At 38.9% G+C, this 21,334-nt stretch overlaps 1 protein-coding gene across 10 annotated transcripts in view; it reads left to right on the top strand.

Annotated features, from left to right (window-relative positions):
- The window catches only part of ELF1 (E74 like ETS transcription factor 1), a 127,105-nt gene that overhangs the window by 2,230 nt on the left and 103,541 nt on the right, over window positions 1-21,334 (top strand). The gene's annotated exons all lie outside the window — the stretch shown is intronic.

The following is a 21,334-nucleotide window of genomic DNA, read 5'->3' as shown; positions in this document are numbered from 1 at the left end:
TTTTGTAAGAAGTCCTTCATATTTGCATATATGGTTGCCAAAGGAATACATTTGCAAGATGATTGAGTATTTTGTGGGAAGTAGAATAACCCAGGGCTATGAAATAGTGATGCTCAATGGATGATATGAATGGAATCAGGAATTCTCATTCATATTAGAAGTAGTCAGTTCTGCATACAGTGGATCCATCAGTGACCATTTATTAGGCACTGGAGATGCAAAGATAAAAGTAAAACAGCCCTTGTCTCCAGGAACTTAAATTCTATAGGAAAGAGACGTATGCATCTCAGTAGGTACAAGGCAATGTGGGAAGATAGTAGTTAATGGGGACGGAGGCAAGAGATGCACATAAAAGGTGGTATCTTGAGTTGAACTATGATGGAAACTAAGAATTTTGAGAGTGGGAGGCAAGCAGGGAGTGCATTCCAGGCACTTTGCAAAGATGGACAGCCAGTGGAATGTGTGAAGATTAGCAAGGTTAGTTTGGATGGACTGAGAAGTATGAAGGAAAATACTAATGCATTAAAAACAACTGGACAAAGGTACTTTGGAGCCAGAATGTGAAAGGCTTTAAACTCCAGAAAGATTTCTGTTTAATCCTAAAGTGAATAGAGCCACTGGAGTTAGTGAGTGGGAGAGTGATATGGTTATACTTGTATTTTTTTTAAAAAATCACTTTGACAGCTGTATGTGGGATGGATTAGAGTTAGACCTGATATTATAAAAAGTAAAAAGTTGAAAAGGAGGAAAGAAGTATTAATAAAAATAAATTATCTATTTTAAAAAAATTATCACTTACATACAAGATTTGGGGATTTGAGAAAGGAAAAGTTGTTGTCAAAAATGGTGGAGGTTGTGACTTGAGCTTTTGGCCCACATTTGTTTGCTCTTCTGGTTCCCAGATTCTGCTGCCTAGGTTTGCCATAGACATCTTTCCCATTTGTAGTGCTTTCCTGGCTTGGTTTACCAATAAGATGTAGTGATTGACCAGTGTGACCTATAAGAAAGCATAAAGTCAGGAGGCTGATCTTCAGCAGTATCTCTGACCCGGTCTGATGACTGCTTTCTACCACAAGCCTTCCTCTCATTGTCATGTAGTCTCGGTCTTTAGTTTCTATTGAAAGGCATCTTCTAGGCCATTAGGGATCCTGAGGCCACATTTTCCAAAAAGGAGAGAACTCTACTGTCTTAACTTTAATGTAGGTTTGCTCTACTTTAAGAATAATTATGTTTTAAAACAATCTGAGTTTATGAAACAAGCAATTTCAAATTATTAATTTATAGAAACCTCTATACTTTTGCTTTCTTTAAATTTCAGGTGCCCTTCATTTTAAATTATATTTTATAGATTTAGGTGAATGCAATCAATAGATATTTACAGTATATCTCTAAGGGATTGAGGCAGCTAGGTGGTACAGTGGAGAGAGCACCAGTGCAAGAGTCAGGAGGACCTGAGTTCAAATCTCACTTCAGAATTTGACACTCACTAGCTGTGTGACCTTGGGCAAGTCACTTAACCCCAATTGCCTCATCCTGGGTCATCTCCAGTCGTCCTGATGAATATCTGGTCACTGGATTCAGAATGCTCTGGAGGAGAAGTGAGGCTGGTGACCTGCACAACCCTCCCTCACTCAAAAACAAAGTCAAGTGCAAGTCATGTCATTATTTCTCGGATGGCATGGTCTTCTTTGGCAACGAAGATCTGTACTTGATTGTTGAGCACAAATAGAAATAAAAAAAAGTTTAATTGGGGAGGTGACTTATTTGTATTCTTGTGTTGTCAGTTCTTTTCATGTACATATATGCTGAATGATACAGGCATGAGGTGCTATAGGAATTTAAGAGAAGGAGAAACACCTCTCTTTGGGGTCATTGGTGGGGGAAAGAGGGGTTGTCACATCCATCAGGTGTGAGATTTGAGCTAGGCCTAGAGGAAAGGCTAAGATTGAAGTAAATAGAAGTTTGAAAGGAGATTGTGAGCAACTGTGGTTGAAAAAAACAAAACAAAACAACAAATGAGTATGTTCTGTGGACAGAGCATTCCATTGAGTAAAGTCTCCTGTTTTCTGGGGAAAGAAACAAATGCCATTCTATTCTCTTGCCTTCAGGAAAGGGGGAGAAAAGCCATTCTGTTAGCTCCTTCGCACTGGCACCTTTGCCTGAGGTCAAACTCTAGAGTTTTTAATAATCTGTCTGAACTCATACCAGTGATTCATAGCTTTTTCCATCATTCAAAACTGTTTCTCCCTTCCTCACTGCCCACTGCTCCATATTCTAATTACCCTCAGTCCAACTCTCCCCACTCCATATCCCACTCTAAGGCTACCTACTTCTTCAGCCGTGCTTTCTGGAATGCCTGCTCCACAGGGAATATGCTTGCTTTGATCTTAATCTTTTCCTTTCCCACTCCTGGATGTCATTGATTCCTGACTTCCTCCTGATGACCCATTTTCCTTGGCTCCCCTTTTTAGAACTAGCTTCCCCTTATACTCATTCCCCCCACTCATTGGTTGAGGTAGAAGATTTGGAATATTCTGTTTCCTGTTGCCACTTCCAGTTTGTCCCTCACCATCCATCACCATTTTTGAGGTTTATTCAGTCCATATCTGCCCCGTGAAAAAAATCCTGACTACTGCTGACATTATTATTGTAGTAGTAGAGGTAGTAGTAGTCTACTGACATTAATAGGAAATGTAGGAGGTAGGGAGCATTTAGGGGGAAAGATAATGAGTTCTTGTATTTTTGACATATTGAGTTTAAGATGTCTACTGGACATCCAGTTTGACGTTCCTGAAAAACAGAGAAGTGAGATTTGAGAATCATCAGCATAGAGATGGTAATTAAATCCATGGGAGCTGATGAGATCACTTGGTGAAGTAGTATAGTGGGAGAAGAGGGCCTGGGACAGAACCCTGAGCTTACACCCAGGGTGGTTGTTTTTCAGTCATGTCCAATTCTTTGTGACCCCATTTGGGATTTTCTTGGCAGAGATTAAACTAGAGTGGTTTGCCATTTCCTTTTCCAGCTTGGGAAACTGAGGCAAATAATTAAGTGACTTTCCCAAGGTCACACAATTAGTAATTATTTGAGACTGGATTTGAACTCAGGTCTTCCTGACTCCAAGCCTGACACTTTATCTGCTTTACCACCTAGCTATTGAATTAGAAATTGTGTAGCTTGAGTAGAGTGCCCAAGACAGAACCCTGAGGGTATGATCTGGAGGAGAATCCAGCACAGGAAACAGAAGGAGCAATCAGATGGAAGAGGTGATGGCCATAAAATGTAGAGAAGAGAGTATCCAGGAGGAGGAGCGATCAGCAGTGTCTCCTTTGCTGCATCAGCCTCCCTCAGGGTTCTGCCCTGGGTGTCCCTCTTCTCCTCTACTCTCCCCAACCCCCGAGATCTTATCAGCTGCTGTTACTCAGTAATCATCTTTTGTGCTGATGATTCTCAGCTCTATTTATCCAGCCCTGACTTGTGATCTGTTGCACATTTCAGACTTGGTATCTCATAGACACTCAACATGTCCAAAACTGAAACTCATTTTTCTCCTTCTTTCTGTCTTCCTATTCTCCCTATTACTATCTATGGTGTCAACATTCTCCCAGTCATTCATGTTCCCAACCTTATAGAGACAACCTGGACTCTTTAACAGTCCTGCTTCTCTGATGTAGGGTAAATGGGATATAAGATCTTCCCTGCCCTTTAATAGGCCTATGTGACCACATGTGTACCTTTTTCCCTTGGAACAAGAGCTGTGTTCCCAGGTCTAAAGGTACACAGGTATTACAGTCGTGGATGTCTTGCTGCTTTGAACTTCCTCCTGGTTCACAGCTGTGACACATCCTGAGTCTTGTAGAGCCCTGATGCAAAGCTAATTAAGGTCTGGGCCACATGAATCCAATTAAGTGCTGAGGCACTAGGTTTTCAAACTTTTCTTTGTTTGAAAACTATATGTACTGGGAGGTTGGTATTTTGTTTTGGGGCTCACTCATGGGAAGAAGGTTGTCTTTGTGATTTCCCAGACAAGACTCTTGAGTAGTAGTTATTAAGGGACCCCTGGGCTTTCTGAACCCAAATGTTGGTGCTCTCTGGTCTGATGATGTAAAGTTTCCTGTGGCTTTGTTTGGACAGTTGGAGCCCTGTCTATTCTTGGATACTCACTTCTTTCTAATTATCTGTCTGCATTGTTTAATTAAAGTAAGACTATCGACCCCTTTGAAGCTGTCTTTTCTTTAGAAAAGCAGATCAAAGAACCTGTGCTAGCAGCCCACCCTGTTTGCTAGCCCCCCTTTTAGTTTGTCATTGTTACCTTTGTATTGTGTCTCAGGTATTCGTTCCACCAGCAGCACCCTAGTGTCCCTGCCAGTGTGACTTTATGGCACACTTGGACTGTTGCAATGGTGTTTTTGGCCTCCTCCCTTCGCGTCTCTTCCCAGTGTACTCAGTCCTCTACTCAGCTGTCAAATTCCTTGTCATAAAGAGCAGGCTGATCATTCAATAAACACCAAAGGCTGTTAACCCCAGGATCAAATATAAAATTCCCTGGCATTCAAAGTCATTAAAAACCCTGTATAACCTGGTTGCCTACTACCTTCCTAGTTTTTTTACATGTTATTCATTTCCATATGAATTGCCTTTTTTCTGTTTGTGGAACCCTTCACTCAATCATTCCTCAGTAAATGTTTATTAAGCACCTACTTCTGTGCCAGGGCAGCTAGGTGGCACAGTGGATAGAGCACAGGGCCTGGAGTCACAAGGAAAGTCCCTGCCCTTGAGGAGCTTACAGTCTGGTAGGGGAAAACAACACAGAAAAGGAAAAGTGAGGGCATGGTGGAAAAGTGGGAGAAGTCCCAAAGCAGTGTAGCCAGATGAGAAGTGAGTTAGTATGACATGAGCTTTTTTCTTAAATAGAGGTTTTTGGACTACATGACTCCACCCTCCAATCAGGACAGAGTGTGGTGATGTGGTGGAGTGTCAATGCTTGATGGGATCTTGCAGGATGTTTTAATGAGCTTCCTGGGTCATGAGGAAAAGATGAGAGAAGTCCCACTGTAATGCAGCCAGGTAAGAAATGAAATGTTCTGAGCCGAGCTACCTACCCTATTTAAATGGAGCTTTTGGGGTTCATGCTTCCACCCTCTAATCAGAAGGAGTGATGATGAGGTGAACTTGTTTGTACAGTATTCTATTCGTATTGTCTCCCCTGTCAATATATCCAAGGAAGGATAGCACAGTAAAGGGTTTGTAAAGGACAGTAGTGGAAAATGAGGCTAGGAAGATAGGTGAGGCCAAATTTTTGATTAAGGTAGTGACATTAATTAAATTGACATTTTGGGAAGATGGTTCTGATAGTGTGATGAATGAATTAGAACCGAGGCAGTAAGGCAGAGAATTCAGGAAGGAGGGAGTAAACCTATAATGAGGGCAACAGAATTGAACTTGGGCTAGTGACTAGGGAATGAAAAGAGGGAGGATTCAGAGAAGACTGGTTCTAAACTTGACTGACTAGGAGAATGGTGGTGCATTACGACTAATATGTAACATTAACAAATACATAATACACCTCTTGGGTCCACGTGATGCCCTCCTGGGCTGCTTGAAGTTAGGAGAACAGTCATAATCACTGAGAGGCCTTGGTTAAATCATTTTCCGACCTTTGTGTCTCTTCTTCAGTTTGTACCAAGAGCTGTCTCTGGTTAATCCTGGCATTTCTGTGATTGAAGCAGAATTCAAGTTATCGGAAACATTTGGGTAATGAATTCTATTACAGCATCTGTTGGTAGGTAGGTAGAAGAAATGGAGGAAAGAGCACAGCAGTCTTTGAACAGCAGGTACAACTGAGCTGCCCGTAATGCTCACAGTCCTCCTTGAGAACACCTTTCTCTTGTTCTTTCACTGACAGTTCTGTGCTGCTGATTTGTCCCAGTGTAACCCAGTTTTACTTTTAGGTGGTAAAAATGGAGCAAATTTTTTATCAATTGAAGTACAGAGTTGAGACTGCCACCCAGTGGTCAAAATTATGTATTAAGTGTTTACATAAATAAGCATCCAAAATACAGTAATTTAAAAACGCAGAAAAGTTAAAATTTTATATATTTACCTTTAACTCTGGATCTAACATCACTGCTTTGTTGGCATGTACAGAAATTAGCTTTTCTGTTTCTCTTTCTCATGTTATGAACTCCACCTTTGTTTTTTCTATATGGTATTTGAAAGCATCAGAAGTACATTTCTTTTGAAATTATCATTTTAGACCCAACATTTATAACGCTACTTAGCCAAGAATCAAATGAAGCAAGAGTTCAGTCTCCAACCCAAGCCCCTCTATTGGAGCCATTTATAAATTAATCTGCGAGAGAAAAAAAGCCCCTTATGATGGTTTTTTTCTTTAATATTTCAGTTGTCCATGGTGTGGGTAGTGAATGCAGTTTGCAACCCCAAGGCCATGATGGATAGGATCTCTAAGGGCTACTGTGGCCAAAACAATTCATTACCTGTCAGATATCTTGATGATAAAATTCTCTGAATTTAGGTAGACTGGACATTGGACCTCTAGGAGTATGAGCCTTTTCATTTTAATGGGCTGTGTTAGAGCTTACACTTGGCTAGTATAGCCACTTCACAATGAGGCACAAGTAGGACTTTTAGGGTAGAATAATACTGTACATTATAAGGTGGTAAAACCAAACTCAACAATGAAAAAAAAGAAGCAGATTGCTCTGTGTTCCTTTCTGAAATTGTCTAAAGCGCTGTGTAGACCTATGAAGTTTCCTTTCCGTAGAATTGTATTCAGTATTTATACTGTTGTGCTTCTACTTTGCCTTATTATTTCACACAATCCCGTACTTGTCATATTCTTCATGTATCTTGTTTATCATCTTTTATAATGCCATAGAAGTAAATTATGTTAACCTGCCTTTTAAAAAAATTCCAGTTATTGAATGTATAGATTCAAAACTTCATTTCTTTAAACATATTGTAACATTAACACTTCCCTTCTCAATTTTTTTTGAGTTAGCATGTATAGTGTAATTAATTCTAAGTTGCCTCTCTGTATTGTTGCAGACAAGTAAAATAACCTGAGTCCAGATGGCATTTATTTGAGCCAATATATCTCAGTTCAGAAGGGCAATCTACTTGAACAAATTAATGGTAAACTTGCTATGAATTAGAATTACACAGTGATGGTAAAAGCCTTAGTTGCTCTCTAACTGAGGAAATGATTTAGTTATTAACCTTGCAAAATAAAGCGTTTAAAACATGCTCCACTGGATAACATAGCAGCTATAATATTGTAACATGCTCTGTTAAATCCTCTGTGATGACAAGAGCGAGTGAGATGTGGAAACTTTTTACAAGACATTTAGCCCTTGAAATTGATTCTGCAGGTGCGAGTCAGGCTACAGAGACCTGGAGAAGGAGATGCATGGGAGGGCTATTCAGAATTTAGTGGTAATTTCACTCAGAACCAGACGTGGAGGCCAGAGCGAAGAGCAAACAAATGAAATATTGATTGGGTCACCAGATACTTGAGGTGTGTAAAGCTAAGGTAGCAAAAGTGTCACGTTCTTGATGCTTGTTAGAACCTCCACTAATGTCTTCCTACTGATGCCTTATTAGCAAGGCATGGCAGTGACTCTCTGGGTTCCTGAAGGCTATGCTTGATGATTATAACCTCTGGCAGAACCTATGAATGAGCCACCCAAGGACAAGGAAGAGAAGAGATTATCTGAGCTTGGAAAAGTACGCCATCAATTTAGCCTTCCTCACATACTAAGCCTTGGGGGGTCCCATTTGAGAGTCTGATCTGCATCAGTGGGGAAGGAAGTGCATACACCAACAGGCTTGAAGGAATCTAAATGTTCCTCTGAAGAATTTGCTGCTCAGTAAATTCTATATAATTAGTATATGACAATCATAATGGTATGATTAAAAATTTATAATATCTGAAGAGCTAAAAGTAAATTAAACATGTAGTGAAAATTCAAATATTTATCTGTTACCCACAAGATATATTGTTTTAAGACTATCTTACAATTTTAGTAATCAGTTCTTAGGTTAAATGAATTTAACTTTCAGGATGTAATTTGCCAAATTTCTTGTAAAGTACTTGACTGAAAAAAAGTATATTAAGAAATGTTGCTAAATATTTAGTTTAACTTAATACGGTCTATCATATTTAAATTTTTCTTTGTTGACCAAACTCTTTTAAACTACATGAAATTCAGAATCTCACATTAAAGACACATTTCTTGAGTGTGTAAAAATGTTGCAAGGTGGGGTTTTTTTTGGGGGGGGGCGCGAATCTAATTAAAATTTTAGCATTGCGTCTTTTTTTTTTTTTATTAAATTTATTTATTTAACTTTTAACATTCATTTTCACAAAATTTTGGGTTACAAATTTTCTCCCCTTTTATCCCCTCCCCCCCCAAACACCAAGCATTCTAATTGCCCCTATGACCAATCTGCTCTCTCTTCTATCATCCCTCTCTGCCCTTGTCTCCATCTTCTCTTTTGTACTGTAGGGGCAGATAGCTTTCTATACCCCTTTACCTGTTTTTCTTATTTCCTAGTGGCAAGAACATTACTCGACAGTTGATCCTAACACTTTGAGTTCCAACTTCTCTTCCTCCCTCCCTCCCCACCCCTTCCCTTTGGAAGGCAAGCAATTCAATATAGGCCATATCTGTGTAGTTTTGCAAATGACTTCCATAATAGTTGTGTTGTATAGGACTAACTATATTTCCCTCCATCCTATCCTGTCCCCCATTACTTCTATTCTCTTTTGATCCTATCCCTCCCCATGAGTGTCGACCTCGAATTGCACTCTCCTCCTCATGCCCTCCCTTCTATCATCCCCCCCACCCTGCTTGTCCCCTTGTCCCCCACTTTCCTGTATTGTGAGATAGGTTTTCCTACCAAAATGAGTGTGCACTTTATTCTTTTCTTTAGTGGAATGTGATGAGAGTAGACTTCATGTTTTTCTCTCACCTCCCCTCTTTATCCCTCCACTAATGAGTCTTTTGATTGCCTCTTTTATGAGAGATAATTTGCCCCATTCAATTTCTCCCTTTCTCTTCCCAATATATTTCTCTCTCACTGCTTGATTTCATTTTGTTTTAAAGATATGATCCCATCCTATTCAATTCACTCTGTGCACTCTGTCTCTATGTAAGTGAGCGTGTGTGCATGTGTAATCCCACCCAGTACCCAGATACTGAAATGTTTCAAGAGTTACAAATATTGTCTTTCCATGTAGGAATGTAAACAGTTCAGCTTTAGTAAGTCCCTTATGACTTCACTTTGCTGTTCACCTTCTCATGGTTCTCTTCATTCTTGTGTTTGAAAGTCAAATTTTCTTTTCAGCTCTGGTCTTTTCATCAAGAATACTTGAAAATCCTCTATTTCATTGAAAGACCATTTTTTCTCCTGAAGTATTATACTCAGTTTTGCTGGGTAGGTGATTCTTGGTTTTAGTCCTAGTTCCTTTGACTTCTGGAATATACTGTTCCATGCCCTTCGATCCCTTAATGTAGAGGCTGCTAGATCTTGTGTTATCCTGATTGTATTTCCACAATACTTGAATTGTTTCTTTCTAGCTGCCTGCAGTATTTTCTCCTTGACCTGGGAACTCTGGAATTTGGCCACAATGTTCCTAGGAGTTTCTCTTTTTGGATCTCTTTCATGAGGTGTTCTGTGGATTGCTTGAATATTTATTTTGCCCTCTGGTTCTAGAATCTCAGGGCAGTTTTCCTTGATAATTTCATGAAAGATGATGTCTAGGCTCTTCTTTTGATCATGGCTTTCAGGTAGTCCCATAATTTTTAAATTGTCTCTCCTGGATCTATTTTCCAGGTCTGTTGTTTTTCCAATGAGATATTTCACATTATCTTCCATTTTTCCATTCTTCTCTCTTTGTTCTGTGATTTCTTGGTTTTGCATAAAGTCATTAGCCTCCATCTGTGCCATTCTAATTTTGAAAGAACTATTTTCTTCAGTGAGCTTTTGAATCTCCTTTTCCATTTGGCTAATTCTGCTTTTGAAAGCATTCTTCTCCTCATTGGCTTTTTGAACCTCTTTTGCCAGTTGAGTTAGGCTAGTTTTCAAGGTGTTAATTTCTTCAACATTTTTTTGGGTCTCCCTTAGCAGGGAGCTGATCTGCTGTTCATGCTTTGACTTCATGTCTCTCATTTCTCTTCCCAGTTTTTCCTCCACCTCTCTAACTTGATTTTCAAAATTCTTTTTGAGCTCTTCCATGGCCTGAGCCCATTGGGTGGGCTGGGACACAGAATCCTTGATTTCTGTGTCTTTGCCTGATGGTAAGCATTGTTCTTCCTCATCAGAAAGGAAGGGAGGAAATGCCTGTTCGCCAAGAAAGTAACCTTCTATAGTCTTATTTCTTTTCCCTTTTCTGGGCATTTTCCCAGCCAGTGACTTGACCTCTGAATATTTTCCTCACACCCACCTCACCTCCTGATCCTCCCAGCCCGTGTTTGTGGTCTGAGATTCAAATGCTGCTTCCAGCCTCAGGGCTTTTGGCGGGGGCAGGGCTGCTATTCAGTATGAGATTATGTTCTGGTGCTGAGGTCGGGGCAGGGCCGCCTCTCAGGCTCAGTTCCCTCAGGGGGTTTATGCACAGACCTTCCGCAGCTCTGCCGCTGCCCCTCAGCTTCTACCTCTGGGGGGGGGGGGCCTGAATTATGGGGGCACCCCACTCCCCTCTCGACCCGCCAAAGAGACTCTCTCACCCACCCCTGTCACCTGTGGGTGGAGGGACCCGCGCGGCCGCTGGAGATCCCGTCCCTGAAGCCTGCTCGGATCTGTTTCTCTCGGTGCCGCAGCCGTGGCCGCAGCAGGTCTGGGCTGGGCTCCGCGTCTGCAGCGCGACGGACCTTTTGCGAGAGGTTTGCAGATCCCTCTGTGGGTGGAGGGACCCGCGTGGCCGCTGGAGATCCTGTCTGTGAAGCCTGCTCGCATCTTTTCCTCTCGGTGCCACGGCCGCGGCAGGGCTGCAGTCAGCTCCCAGTCCCGGCGCCCAGTCCGCAGCGCGAAGGACCACCCCGCGGTTTGCAGGTCTCTCTGGAACAGAAATCTCCCTCGCTCCAATGTTCCGTGGCCTCTGGGTGCGGAATTCGCCCTGAGTTACTTCCCTGTAGCCATTCTATGGGTTGTGGGTTCAGAGCTATGTGTATGTGCCAGCATTGCGTCTTAATTGGATTTGTCGTATCTAATTCTCACAACGTTCGTGTTTATTAATCATAACTGTACATTCTTTCTTTAGTATTTCTCTTTTCTGTGTTCTTGATTTTTCCTGGTATGACTAAAAATATCTTTCCTTATTCTCCACATTATCTTTTTGAAACTTGATTAGCAACACTGATTAATGTCTTTAAAGTCCTCTTTAAATGATTCTTTTTTTTGCTCAAGGTTTATGGTATCTAGAATGCTTTGCATTTGTCACTTGCTGATTTTTTGGTGATTCTTTCCATTTACACTTTTGTTTTCTTTTATCTGCTTATTTCATTGTGCCTTGGATAATGTAGATTTTTGCATGCTTCTCTGTATTCGTCACAGTCATCATTTCTTACAACGTAGTAATATTCCATTATTAATATACTGCAATTTGTTTAGCCATTCCTCATTCAATGAGTATAAACCTTGTTACCACCAAAAATACTGCTATAAATATTTTGTTATATGTGAGAACTTCACTAAACTTGTATCAGTGAATTAGGAGGTCATTGAAAAGTGGGAAATCTCTGTGTGTAGGAATCTTTGGCTCCATGGACACGGGCCTTTTTGTCACTTTATTTGCATAATTCCAACTTGCTTGGTGGCACTCATTCCCATGTTTACCAGCGATGAAGTGTGTGTAACTCCCCAAACCTCCCCAACGTTGACTATTCCCATCTTTTGTTATCTTTACAATCTGCAAGGTATAAGGTGATTTTTTGATTTGTATTTCTCTTATTAGTGATTTAGAACAATTTTTCCTATGATCATTAATAGTGTACAGATCTTCCGAGAATTGTTGGTTGATATCCTTTGATCATATTTACAGGGAAATGGCTTTTGATCTTAAAAATAGTTGTAAATTAGCTATTCAAAGATTTTTTTCTCCATTTTTATTGTTTTCCTTCTTATCCTGAGTATGTTAATTTTGTGTAGAAGCTTTTTCGTTTCATGTAACTGAAGATGATTGTATCTTTTATAATTGCCTCTGCCCCTTGTTTGCTTAAGAATACATCCTACCCCTAGCTGTGAAAGGCATGTGATCTGCTTCTCTTCTAATTTTTTTTTATGATGTGTTCTTTATATGAAGGTTGTATATCCTTTTGGAATTTGTTGTGGAGTGTAGTGTGAGATGCTACTCTAAGCCTGATTTCTGCCAGACTGCCTACCAGTTTTTCCAGCTGTTTTTATCAAATGGAGTTTTTTCCTACATTATTTCTGTTTCAGATTGATAGAACACTTGGCTATTGAGTTCCATTGTTTTTGATTCTCCCTTATCTAGTCTGTTCCATTGGCTTCCTTCTCTACTTTTAAAGCAATAATAAATTTTGACGATTACTTCTTTATATATATTTTGAAGTCTCCTGGGAAGTCTTCTGTGGTCAATTTTTGTGCTTCCTTTTCCAAACTGTTGACTCTTTTTTCGTAATTCTTCTGCATAACTCTCATTTCTTTTCCCAGTTTTTCTTCGGCTCTTACTCTCTCACTTGATTTTTAAGATCCTTTTTGAGCTCTTCCAAGAGGACTTTTTGGGCCCAAGACCAGTTCGTACTTGCCTTTGAGACTTTGCGTGTAGGTGCTTTGACGTTGTCTGCTTCTGAGTTTGTGTTGATCTTTCCTGTCACCATAGTAGCTTTCTGTGGTTAGGGTTCTTTTCTGCTTCTTACTCATTTTTCAGCCTATTTCATGACTCTTAGACTCTGCCCCTGGAGTGCAGGGGACACTATCCCAAGCGTTTTATGCTGGGGGCCAGGGGCCTTGTCCCTGGCTTTCCACGCTGAGCCCGCAGGAGCTTGTGGCTTGCCCAGTGGCCTGGCCTAGTTGCGCCTGTTGTGCCAGTGTTCTGGGCCTCACACTTTGCCTCCTACACCGTGTTTGGAGGCCTTAGTACTGAGCCCGGACCAAGGGGTCTCCGTAGCTAATCTGTACTGCGGTTGAGAGCCTCCACTAACTTGCTGGGTTGCACTCCCCTTTTACCCAAGTGAGATAGACCTTTCCTGAAGTCCTGAGTTATCTTAAGCAGGAAAATTGTTTCTTTCTGTCTTTTTGTGGGTTCTGTTGCTTCAGAATCCATTTGGAGACTTGATTTGCTGTTGTTTGTGAGGGAAATGGGAGAGCTCAGGCAATTTCCTGGCGTTTCTTGCCATCTTGGCCCTGCGTCTTCCTTGGAAGTCTTTCTAATAAACTTTTCCTCAGCTTAAAACTTGAAACTTAAAACTTTTCTCCTTCATACTTAATTTACTCTTTGGTTTTGTCGTAGGCTGGGAAACTAGCTATGTTTGTTAGAATTTTGTTTAAAATGAAAATAAACAGACTTTTAGTGAGGGACTTTGTTTTCATATGAGTAAAGTATATTATCTTTAGTTTATCAATTTGAGAGGCAAGATGGCCTTGGAAATAGAGTGCTACACTTAAGTCAGGATGACTAGGCTTTACTTCATCTTCACATCCTAACCATGTGATCCTGGACAAGTCATTTTAAATAATGAAGAGATTTCATTAATGAATTGATCCCATTCAAGCATCCTTTCCCAATTAACATTAGAGTCATCCTTTGGTTTTTCACTTATATTTAGGGATTTCAGAAGTGAATCTGAAGATCAAAGGATTAAAGTAGGCAATTTGGAAAATTGAAGCCTCAGTATTTTTGCCAAATTTTTTCCCAGTTAACCAAAATCTTTTCTCTTTTCTCACTCCCACACCTCAGTAGAAAAAAGAAAAGCAATCCTTGTAACAACTATGTGTCATCAAGCAAAACAAATTCTCACATTGACTGTGTCCAAAAAATATGCATCTTATTCTGCACTGAGTCCATCCTCTTTCTCTGGGGAGCTAGGTGGCATGATTTATCATTGGTTCTGTGCAGTCATGGTCATTGTACTCATCAGTTCTTATTACAGTTTAATTGCCCTGGTTTTTCTCACTTCTCTCCTAGTAACACAGCTCAGGAGTCAAAGAAGAAGTGGGCCCGATCAGGCTAGCATGCAATTTAGTTGGAGAAATTATGACAGAAAAAGACAGTCAACACTTTCTATCGAGTCTTTGTTCTGTGAGTTAGTGCAAAGTTGCTGCTGTAGCATACATTTTGTGAAGTTTTGCTGTCTTCTGTAACCTAATAACCTGGTTACCTCCACCAGGCCCAGGTGTGGCTCTTCTTATTCTTGCTCTGAATTTGTAGGTTTGGTGGTGTTGTTTGTTTTGTTTTTTTTTTTTTTTTGATAAACTGTTTTTGTTGTTTCTGCTTTTTTTTTTTTTAATCTCTCATTTTGGGCATTGGTCTTCCTGACAGTATTCTGTTAATTTTTTTGGAATTGGAATTTTTTTTCGGAGAAAGTGAAGGGGTGAAGAGGAGAGGTATCTGTTTTGTTTGTGCCTCACCTTCTGTCCTTTATATTTATTCTTTTAGACTCTGTGTTCTTTGAGAAAGCTCCCTGTGTTGTAACATTTTCTGTAGATAACCCTCCTTGATTTATCATAGATTCTCAGATGACATGATTATTCTTTCCCAAAACATTGGCTTCACCAAATAGTTCCTTCTTGTTGGTCAGGATAATATCCATGATTTTAAATTTCAGAATTTATCCTCTGTGATCACAATGCTTGGTTCTTTTACATTTCCTGCTCATTAAGTGTGCATCTCCTAACCCCATTTTCCTGTCTCTCACTACACTGTCTTATGATGATTTTATTTGCTCTCATGGATTTACCTCTATGCATATAACCCTGTATTGTACATCCAGCTTTAATTTCTCCTTTGAATTCCATTCCACTGTATCCAACTACACACCTCTAAACCCACCCCTCTTCTAATTTCCCTATTTCTGTTTTGCTATTTATCATGTCTGCATTTGAAGCCTTAGATAATCTTGAATTCCTCTCTGTCCCATAACTAACCATTTATTTGTCTGCCTCTACAGCATATCTCAAATGTGTATTCTGGTTGTCCATCGCTAACAATGATCCTGCCATAGTTTGGATTCCTATTACCACGTGGTCCCTCTCTTTCCAGTTTTGCCCCTCTCCCATCTATCCTTCACAGACTTTTCAAAATTATCCTTCTAAAGCACAAGTATGACTGTTTTAATCCAGGCACCAGGAACAATAGAACAGGTGCGTTGGCCACAGTAGATACTTAATATGTTTGTTTGGCTTGAACATAAAAATATTCAAATACACAGAAATGGGGAAATAAAAAGCAGATTTTTTTGGTGGGAAGTTGCTAAATTTGATTTTTAGACTTTAGGGAAGATAGAACATGCAAGTATAGAGGTGTCTGTTTGGGTGCAGGATAGCTGGTGGAAATGCTTCACGGCCAGGTGGTAGGCAACATGTTTAGAAGCAGGGCAGGTGCTATACAGAGCTTCCTTTGTGGTACCAAATCAAGAATTACTTGTCCCTTTCAGTCATTAAATTAATAATATGATACAAAGGTACGTACAATTTTTTTACAAAAATATTTTACTGATGCTTTAAAAATTTTACTGTTTACTATTATCACTTCTCAATGACTCTCATACGTCTCCGTTCTTTACATAAATGGCTTCTAGCTTCACATCTATGATCCCATGAATACTGACTGGAAAATAAAGCAACACTTTGGCCGACCTCATTTGTAGCCCTCTACCCCTGAGAAGGGACAAATATAGCTCGGTCCGGATAAGTGAATAATGACTCTGGCAGAGGATTCCACACTGTTTGAAGTTACTATTACATGCAAACTATGGTAATTGGCTCTAGCTCAGTGGAAATATATGATGAAAATTTAAAAAAATAATGTAATATAACAGCAAAGGATAAGAAATAATGTATTTCTGATGAAGCTTTATTACAAAACAATAGAATACTTATAGGAAATAAAATTGTAGTAAATTTGTTAGTATTATATCTAAAAAGCCTACACTGGTAATTTGATAAAAACATTATTATTGTTTAAAATATTTTAGCAGTGCAGACTGTACTGTCTTTTCTGCCTTTAAGTTTTTGTACATACATTGGTAAACACAGACAACCTTATCCAGATGTCCATGTATTTGCATGCTCATATTCTTACACAATGAACCAAATTTGGTTGGATGACCTAGGATGTTATCTAAAATCAATAATGCTTTCGATGCTATGTTGTTGTTCCCATATTTTTCAGCAGCTGGATTAAAATATCTGGAAAACTATTCTTCAGAAACAGCTTTAGTCACCCAAACTTGGTTAGTTCATCACCAAAAAACTGAAAGTGGTCAGTGGTTGCATCCTCTCAGGATGAGGATTTCACGACTGATAAACAAGCATTTCTTTTAAATTCCCATCTGCGAAACCTCCCAACAAAAGTGATTTCTTTCTTATAAATATAAGTTCTGGAATGCATCCTTTTCCAGAATAAGTCTGCTTCATCCACATTAAATATGTTGATCATTGTATTCACTTGTTCAAAACATCAAAGTTTTATCATCTTCATCCAGTAATTTTAACATTTTGCAATTAAACTCCATTTTTAAAGTAATCAAACAAACCAGTGCTTGCAGTACACATTTATTCACTGTCTACTTCGTTTCCATTTTCTTTCACTTCTTTAATGAAACTTGAAGTTTTTGTCTGAATGGCACTTGTCTTCAGAGGAAGATGTTTGGATGGCAGTCTCCAACCCATGCAACTAAAGTTGCTCTTTCCATCGTTTTAACTTTTGAATTCTGTATAGTTGTTTGCAAACCACACAAAAGCTGATGCGACTGAACCTCTTTCTTTTATTTCATCTTCATATCTTGTAATATTCCATACCATTCATTCAGTCTTCCAATGTCTTGTTCTATTTTAATATGCCCATATTCATCCCATTCTGTTACATCAGATTTTTGTCCTCATTTAATGACTGGCCCCTTACTTTTTGTACTGGCAGTGTTCTCATCTGAAATAAACTTCCTTTTGTTAATTTTGTTAAGAGCTCTTTTAAAAGGAAATAACACAACTGTTGGTAATATGTTAATCAGCAGTAGTACATCACATTTGTGTGGACGGTAGGTAAATGCAGACTGATGACGCTGGTATGTTAAAATCCTCACCTCTCTCACACTCATTGCGGTAATTGAATTTTGACTTGTATTAAATGCAGCCTGTTCCTCCTGTTTTACAATTTACACTGAAGTGAATTTCATGTTATTCAAGCTCACGTTAATCATATCTTAGCCATATTTCATTGTCTTCTGAAGTTGAAATTGGTCATTGCAATGATCAGAGGTCAGATGTCTTTCCATGTTGCTTTACCTTTCCATTATTGTGGTTATGAATTGTTCCCTTGGTTCTGCTTGGTTCCGTTCAGGCAAGCCTTCCCAAAGGATGTATAAGGATGCTGTAAATTTAATGCTTAAAAAAATAGACAATAGTATTCCAATACATTTATAATTTGTTTAGTAATTTTCCAATTGATGGGCATCCACTTGTATTTCTTTGCTACTGTAAAAATATACACACATTATGTGATGTTATTTAATGCATTATAAAATGCTGTTGAATATTTTTATGTAGATGTCTTTCATCTTTCAGTATCTGCTCTTATTGGGGAATATACCTTTGTAAAAGGATACATACAGTTTACTGGTTTTCCTAGTATAGTTTCAAATTGTTTTCCAGAAGAATTGTGCCTTTTCACGATACCACTAAAAGTAATTAATGTTCCCCTATTCTTACAAACCCTGTCCTATTCTATCTTTATTTTAAAATGATCTTTACCAGTTTGATGTGACATAAAATGTCAGAATAAACATTTAATCTTTGTGCTGACCGCTAACCTCATCCTATAAGTTTTAATTTATGGCAGTGAAAAAGAACAAAGGAGAGATCTGGGTCTTAGGCCTGGCTTTGTCACTGTAGCTTTGTGATCTTGAGCAAATGAGGACATCACTTTGGGGTGTCCTTGTGTGTAAAAATGAACGATTGCTCTATGTCAGCCAACGTTCCCTCCGCTTCTCACGTGCTACGATTTCTTCTTTAGCAGTTCCCTGGAGCTGCTGATAATATTAGGTTGCGAAGTTTACGAGTTGGGCTTTTATCTCATTTCCCTTTATCTCTGGGGCAGGTGCTAATCATAATAATGTGAATTATGATGAGATGAGAGGCAGAAGAGGGAATGACAGTGTAGCACAATACAACAGTTGAATTATCAGCCTTAGCCTTTCATGAATAAACAAATCGAGTTTGTAAACTCAAACTCCATTTAAGTAGTTTGTCACATTAAGGTCACAAAACTTGAATCCAAAAGCAATTTTCAGCACGTAATTTTCATCACTTGAAATCTGGATTTGGAAGTCATCCCCACCAGGGCCAACCTAGCTGGCCTAGTCACAACGTGTCCCCAAGTGATCTTTGTGGCCTCATTGGACGTTGCTCCCTCTCCTGAACTCTACAGTCCAGCGAATCTGACCTCTGTTTATCGGACAGCACTGCTTCTTCATTTTCAGTGTCTTTGCACTAGCTCTCCTCTGTGGAATGCATTCCCTCTAGAGTCCTTTTCTTCTTTTAAAATACAAGTCAAAAATCCATCTTCTTTTGGAAGCTTTTCCTGATCCTCCAACTGCTAGTGTTCTCTCTTCCAAACAACTTTCTTTTTAATTACTTTATCTTTTAAAAAAATTAACTTCATTTTCATATTCTTTATATTTTTATATGCACTTTTGTCTCCCATTTCAATGTTAACTCAAGTTGTTTCATTCTTCTTACTTGTGTCTCCAGTGTGTGGCACACAGTAGGCACTTAATCAGTGCTTGCTGATTGATATTTAGTGCCTTTTCACCTAATATAGGCTTAATAGCTTCTGGGCAGATGAGGAAGTAGAGTAGAGGGGCTTTTTGTTCTCTTTATGCAACTGAGAACAGTCTTATTGTAGTTCCTAGAATAGCCAAGCTTTAGTTTAACTCTAACCCTATTTTTAAGCTGTGGGACTCTGCAGTTACATCTCTTTTCTTCTGGAGTTATGGTGAAGTGAATATATATTTCTGAGCCTTGACCTGTTCAATAAATGGCCAATAAATATTGAATTGTAGGCATTGGAGAGAAAATTTAATAGGACAGCGTTCCTACCCTCAAGGAGCTTATGATTTATATAACTTTGATGTGTAAGGTTTACCCAACCAAATTGGCTCTCACAGCTAGGAAAGAGAGTTGGCCTTAAGGCCAACCTTAAGGTTAAGGTTAACCACAGGCAAGGTTCTCAATGATGTTTCCATAAAATTAGATTACTAGATATTAACAGTATTACTGGAAGGATGGGCACATCATTGCTGAATCTATTCATTTCCTTATTTAAGTGCATAAGTACCTTTTATTCTTGTACTTCCCTTTGTTGTAAAATCTAGAAAGTTAGTTTACAAATGTATCTTAATTGTGATGTTAACAGAACAAATAGGAAGAAGGATCATCTCACTGATGAAAGCATTTCATTGCTACCATCCTTTTGGAAAAGAAAGACCATTAAAATTAATGTTTAGTAGAGTGTTCATCAATGCAGTGTTGCTTTTTTTTTTGTTTGTTTCTTAAGACAAGAGTTTATTGAAAGGATGTGAAAATAGTAATTTATGCTTTCAACAATAATAAATTTCCAAAGTATTAACAATATGAAGCATTAGGAATCTTGAGAGGTTCAAAGCACACTAAAAATCATACTGCGTCCTGTTCTTTTAGAGTTGGTCAGCATTTGAAAAGCTTGGTCTTAAGTTATCTCACGGGAAGAACAAGTCAATCAGGGATCTCAAGGACACTCTGTGACCCATGGCAAACTCAAACAAGTATACCACCAGGAGACTGGGCAGCCGAAGAGGGAAGTTCCTGAAAGCACCAAGGCTTCTAGAGGGCCAGGCCGCCTTTCGGACTGCCAGCTGGGGGCCAGACAACACAGTAAATATTTGGCTTTCTGCAAAGAGAAGTTTTACCACTGTTTCAAGCTGTGACTTCTAAGAAGACTGCATTCCCAATCAGCTCACTTCCCAGTTTTCTCACAAACTGAGAAGACGCAGGGCAGCTGGTGGGGAAGAGAACTAGGAAGGAAGCGTTGCATATGAGCATGTTGCTTCTTTTAAAATAATAGCTGTTGCTTCTTAGAACTATCCAAATTTAAGAATAATTAGCATTCATCTCATCAACGAGAAGACCTTGAGTCTAATACTGGTCTGATTGGAAAATTGAGAAAAACATTTCTTTGGTATTTTGGATTGATACTAAAGAATTTTTTTGTTCATGTTGATAGAAACGTTAAAAATAAGCACAGTTCTTCAAAGGGGCATCTGACAGGCAAGGTTTCATTAGGTGATCTCTAGAATATTGAGCAAAACATGTTAAATGTATCTTTCAAGAACCAAGGTCAGAAGTAAATAGCACTTAATTATAATATATTAAAGAATATATAACCTATTGAGGCAAGTTGAAATGTAAATATGGAAGTTTTAAGTATTGTTCAGGATCTTTGACCTTCAGGAATCTTTTGGTGAAGTGGAAAATTCATATTTTAGTTTTCCTGGATGAAATTGTCATGTACAAATTTAAGACTGCTTGGTATTTATGCCTCGTCTTCTTATGTCAGAGAATTTTAAATTTGGGTCTGTGAACTTAAAAAAATTTTTTTTTCTAACTATAATTTAATGTTATTCGTTTCCATTGTGCTCTCATGTTTTATGCTTTTAAAAACTTTCTCAGAAAGAGTTCATTGGCTTCACTAGATTGCAAAAGGAGGTCCATTACACAAATAATGGCTAAGACCTCCACCCCATAGAAGATAGACTCTTTCCTCATTTATTGTCATGTGTTTAATTAGCATCTTTATTCAGATGTCTCTCTTAACCATGTTTGCAGACTTCATTCATCTTGCTTAAAATCCAGTCTGTATACTGTATACTATATGCATTCCCTGATCAAAAACCTTCAGTTGTTTCTTTTTGTCTTTAAGACAGACTTTAGCCAGGTAATTAATGCCTTTCCCAGTGTGCTCCAGTCTACCCCTCTAGTCTTATTTTTGGATTCTTCCTATTGCAGTCATCCTGGAGCCTGTCTCTCTTTAGGGACCTCTTTTTTTCTTCAAGACTGAATGAACCCCCATGCTGCCAGTAGTGGTAGTATGATATAA

This window comes from Notamacropus eugenii, chromosome 6 (assembly GCF_028372415.1).
Source record: "Notamacropus eugenii isolate mMacEug1 chromosome 6, mMacEug1.pri_v2, whole genome shotgun sequence".
In the NCBI taxonomy this organism is placed as follows: Eukaryota; Metazoa; Chordata; class Mammalia; order Diprotodontia; family Macropodidae; genus Notamacropus; species Notamacropus eugenii.
This window is presented reverse-complemented; position numbering and strand designations above follow the sequence as displayed.